This window comes from Alligator sinensis, unplaced genomic scaffold (genome assembly GCF_000455745.1).
Source record: "Alligator sinensis unplaced genomic scaffold, ASM45574v1 scaffold752_1, whole genome shotgun sequence".
Classification (NCBI taxonomy): domain Eukaryota; kingdom Metazoa; phylum Chordata; order Crocodylia; family Alligatoridae; genus Alligator; species Alligator sinensis.
The window spans coordinates 1,450,270-1,456,037 of record NW_005842000.1 but is presented as its reverse complement, the minus strand read 5'-3'; positions in this window follow the sequence as shown (position 1 = coordinate 1,456,037).

Here is a 5,768-nt window from a genome sequence, read left to right as displayed (position 1 = left end):
GAGGATCCCCAGAAGTGGATGCATTTATTCCTCAGGTCACCATCTAGTTTTCAGCCCTACACTACTGCTGCAGGGAAGGGATGAGGACACCTATGTCCATCGTGGCAGCTCGAATGGTGCATGCATCTTTTCAGGGTATTACAAGGTTTGCTGCCAGCTGCTATGTTTAATGAGCAGAGTTGACAATGAAGTCCCTGAGGGGTTAAATCCCTACAGTGCTCATTGAACCTGCTTAGGTTGCTTTCCAAACTGTTATGGGCTCATCCAGTTTAATGTCAGTAAATTTAGGACTACTCCACAGCTTCTCTAAAGGCTGCAATGACCCTATCTGAAGCCTCCCATCAGCCAGAGCAGGGCTCGTTTTCACCAGCTCCCCGCTGCTCCTGTCTTGTCCCCTACATTATAAGGAGGTTAGGGGTTTCTCAGCTCCCAGAGACAGCTTTAATCCTATCTGCAAAGGCAACTGGGCTAGTCACTGTTTGCTTTATTGCTACTTTATTGGTGAATCCAGGGCTCATACAGATGGGAGCAATATGATATTCATAGATTCACAGATGCTAGAGACCTCAACAGATCATCGAGTCCGACTCCCTGCCTAGGCAGGAAAAGCTCAAAACCTCAACTCCGCACCTTGGCCATGCTTTTGCTTCAAGTCCCCTGATGGGTCAAGCCCATAGTTCAACAAGGAAATGATGAGAAGAAGAAAAACAAATTCATTCAGGGAGACAGACCCCTGGCTCGAAACCCACTGCTCTTGGAGGCCACGTGAAGAAACACATGCCCTAGGTTTCACTTCACACCTCCCACGAGCCCCATTTCTCCTGGGTTCTCCTCGCGCTGGGTCACAGCCAGCTCTCTAATGGCAAAAGCCCCATGCCAAAATTTGTCCCTCCCTCCAATGGCAAAACTCCCGTGCCATGTGATATAAAGGGAGGCCATCTGGGTTCGGTCACACGAACCAGTGAATGGACACCTCTGCCTTGCTCTGCATTACAGTCACTTCAATTTTCATTTTTCCAACCACCAAAACAGGCAGAAGACAAAGGAGACTTTTATAAAGGCTTAGGCTGATTTCCCTTTCTATCCACCTGCACCATTGAACCCCTGGTTCAAAACCCTGAAGCAGGGTAGGAACAGGTGGAGAAGACTGAGGCTTCACAAGTGGCCATGCATCGATCCTGCCAAGTGGAGGAAATGCATGCAGGCCCCACCTCTGCTCATTTCCCATGAAGCGGAAAGGTTCAGCCTGAGTCAGAGCTGAATTATACTGATTGTTACCTAAGGGGCTGGCAGCGCACGGAGCTGGGCACTATACCAACTTGAGCTCTCTGGCCTGGCTGGTGGTTTTGTTTCCCCTTGGATAGCCCAGTGGGTTAAACAAACAGCTATCGTCTTCCTCTTTTGGAAGCAAGCATTTGCAAGAAGGGGCTGACTGCTAAAGTCCCCCTGCTCAGGATTGATTTAGCCCTTCCTCAGGCCATGCACATTTGACACACCGGCGACGAGGGTGCTTGGGGACCGCATGGGCTCTCCAGACCTCGGGAGCTGCAGACTCATTCAAGCATCACTCACGTAAGAAGAGTCGCAGCTGGTTGAGAAACAGGAAATGAAGCTGAGTTTCAGAAATACTTCATTTCCTTGTGCATGTTGTTTGTCACGCAGACAAGAGCCTCTCCATTCACCCTGCTCAGAGCTCAGCCTGCCTTGACTAGCTGGATCTTGCTGGTGCTTTCAATGGAAAGAAGATGAAGCCTCTTGGCAATCACAGGCTCCAAGGTTGGTTGGTTGGTTGTTTGCTCCCACCAGCAGAGTACACTGGTATCCTCTCTGACGCTCTGGAACAAGCATGGATCTTGGCGCTAGAGAGGTCATAATACTTCTGTGAACCAATATATCCCAGAAGAAATCCAGTGCAGTCACCCCAAATCCTGGGGCTGTTGCTCCACCAGGCTGCATGCTCTGGGCTTTATATTCAGAACATCTTGTCTGCCAAATGGAAGTGCAGATGCAATTGGCTGGCTCTAGCAGATCAGCTAGATGTGCTCATTTGGTGTAATGCTGATTAGGGCAGCAGCACACCAAGCATAACGAACCAGCTTGCTCCAGAAACAGCTCAGATTAACGAGCCCATTGTCAAACAGTCACCTGCCGGTCTCCTGAAACATCCAGAGTGCCGGGATGAGAACTTGGCGTTATATTAGATGGAAAGTTATTGCCTCCCCCAGACAATGATCTACTTGTTACGTGCTGGATCTTAAAACCTCAGTCTAGAAAACATGAGCTACTGGGGCTTTTGAGAAGTACCAGGCCCTCTCCATCATCATCATCATCATCATCTTTATTATTATTGTGATTATTCATTTATACTTCATGTAGAATCTCCTGATTGAGACAGGGAGCATCACTGTGTTGGAAGTTGTATATATGAGCATAATGAAAGAGAAAGTCCTGACTTTTAGCTTGGAGAAGAGAAGACTGAGGGGGGATTTGATAGCAGCCTTCAAGTCCCTGCAGGACGGTTGCAATGAGGCTGGAGCTGGGCTGGTCTCAGTGGGGGCAGACGACAGAACAAGGAGCAATGGGCTCCAGCTGCAGCAAGGGTTAGATATTAGGAATAACGTTGTCATTAGGAGGGTAGTAAAGCACTGGAACAAGTTATTCAGAGAGGTTGTGGACTCTCCTCTCCATCTTTGGAAGTTTTTAGACCTGGCTAGACAAAGCCTTTGGGACGATGTAGTTGAGTCTGGTCCTGCTTGGAGCAGGGGGTTGGACTAGATGTGACCTCCTGAGGTCCCTTCCAGCCCTTGCTGTCTGTGATTCTGTGACCTCACAGAGCTTACAGTCTCTCTCTCTCTCTCTCTCTATATATATATATATATCTATGTTTATCTAGATATCTATCTATAGACCTAGACCTAGATGTCTGTGTCTATATAGATATAGATATAGCTATAGATATAGTGGGAGGAAAGGACAAATCTTATTCCCCCTATTGTGCAGGGAAGAACGGAGACACCCAGAAACACACCAAAGGAGCCTGCAAGGGAACGAGATAGAGAGCCCAGAGGCTTTCAAGCCCCAACCCAGTGTACTTCGGCCCAACCTGCCAAGTCTAAAGAGCACTGGGGTCTCCTCTCCCAACCAACGGTTCTGGGTACTTCGGCCTCGTGTCCAGGAGAATTCAGTGCTGGGTAAAAGCCGGTGCATTGGGAATAACGAAGGGGAAGCTTCTGCGCAGAGAGTTCAGCGCTTCCCTCTGCACAAACAAGCCTCCCCCGCCCTGCCCCACGGCAGGGGAGCAGAAGAAGATGCACGTGCCTTTATCTGTCAACCCTGGAAGTGGGAGAAAGGTCACCTGCCCTAAGCAAGAAGCTGCAGAAACAAATCAAGAAAGGAGGTCAGACCAGGTGTTGTCTGGGGCTTTGTCTCTGCATTAGGAGCTTGGTGGCAGGGAGGGCAGGGTGTATCTCCTGCCCCTAGAAGCCTGCTACAAGTCAACCAGGCTGTGACAAGCCAGCAGCATCTGTGCAGCTGCAGCTGCTCCAAGCAGTGCCCTGCAACTGCAACAGCCCGGCCGGTCCCTTTGATCTGGTCCCAAATCTACAGCCTGAGTCTTTCCACTGATTTCACTTTCCTGGGAAACAGAAGGGGAGATGGAAAGAGAGGCCCCTTTCTCCAAAGGCAAGGTCTGACATCCCTATCCCCAAAGCACTCGTCCCAGGGCCTCCAGGATTTCCACCAACCTCCCCCAGGCATATTGCTGTGCCTTATAAAAGTCCTGGTCTTCATCTCGGCTTGCTTAGCAAGCCAGGGCAGGCTTGGGAAAAGCTAGGTCTGGCTCTATTGCTGCACAACAGAGAGCTGGCAGCTCAGGGGGATGGGAAATAAAGCAACAGCTGCTGAGTGAAAACCCAGCTCAGGCCCCTTTCTCATCTGCATTGTTATTTATAACATGAACTCGCATTGCAGCAGGTTTCAAGGCTCCCAATTCCTCCCCAAGCCTTGCAGAGAAAGCACCTCACCGGGGATGAGCTCTGACCTCCAGAGCAAGTCAGATGGGACCCAAGCAAGGAGAACCCAGAGTAACAAGGCAGGGGATGCAAATGTGACTTTACACAGCCCCAGCAGTTGGCAATTCTCATTATCCCCATGGACTCCTCCTTGAGGCATAAGGAGCTCCGCTGTCTCTGCTCTTTGCTCCATACACCTTGGGCACTGCTTACTATTTTGGCCGGCTTGATTGTTAACCCCAGTCATTCTAACTGCCTCTTATATAGCTGGATTGGTGGCAGGGAGAAATTTCGGTCACCATCCAAGTCGCACAATGAGCTCAGCAGCAAGCTAGACATCTCACTGCCCTGCTCCCCAGCAGCTGTGGAAACATCAGCTAACACATCAGACACGTCCCAGCCAGGACTCTGTGCAATGCGGCAATGATCAGATTGCATATGAACGGAGACACTAGACATCTGCTCAAACCACAAACTGTAATGCCAACCCAGCGTGCAATGCGAAGGGAGAAACACATTGAATTCAAGGACTTGCTACTTTGGCAGGTCATGGGAGAGCGAGCCCAACTGCCAGGAATGATAAAGAACACAGGAAGTTTGCAGCATGTTGACACTCAAGGTGGTTTCTTATTAATCAGCTCAATTATATAGTAGGTGTTGCGATGGGAAAATCCTCACTGAAGTTAGCTTTTTGAAAGAGCCTGCTAGCCTCATTGCACATGAAAGCCTGACCCAACACGCTAGGTAAAAGGTTGACTGAACCAGAGGTTGGGGTACGAACCCATAGACTGGAAGACACTAACTCCTTCATCAGTGTGGGGAAGCCACTTAACCCATATCACCGGTCCTGAAAGCTCAAAGACCAAGAAGCACCGATTCTGGGGGTTTGCTTTCTGAAACATCAGTGGACCTCAGGTCTTCAAGTGGGTCTTTGCAGCTATGCTAGCTAGTCACTTTTAAGTGAAAGCTGAGATCCAAATGTCATCGCACGAAACCAGGACTGACACTTTCAGTAAGCCAGCAAATATCACATGAATCACAAGCCTGTTGTGGCCTGGCAGCACATGTCTGCTCCGTCCCCCATCTGCCGCTGCACTGTAATAACCTCCCCATGCCTCAGGGAAGCTGTGAGGATAAATACAGTAAAGGCTGTGAAATGGCAGAAGGAAAACTTGGGCAACTGTTTGAACAGGCTGTCCTGAATGATGCCGGAGCCAAAGGAACGGCACGGCAGCCTCAGAAAGAGCCACTCCCAGATGAACTGTCTGGGCTGGCGTGGCTCAAGCGGGATGTGCAGTTTGCAAAGGGGAGCGATACAGCACAGCCAAGGACACAGCTTGTTCTCCCAGGTACAGAGTGCCACAAGGCTTTGAGTGGTGGCATTGATTCATTAAGAGCCCTAGTCCAGCCTATTGAGCAGCTTTAGGGCTGGCCTGCAATCCAGGTGAGCCGAGTTGTCCGTCCTGATTATCACCGACTTGCTGCAAGACCTAAGTTCAGCCCAGATCTCTCCTCCTGTGAAATAAAGATGATAAACGTTCTCAATTTGCTTTGAAATAACCGCTACTCCCTTTGGGAAGCATTTTGAGACCTCTGGATGCAACCTAAGTGCCAAGTATTAGTATTAATACAGCAAAATCAAAAGGACCTGGGGGTGACAGTGGACAATAAGCTGAACAGGAGCCAGCAGTGTGTCCTTGTTGCCAAGAAGGCTAACGGCATCCTGGGCTGCATTGGGAGGAGTGTTGCCAGAAGGTC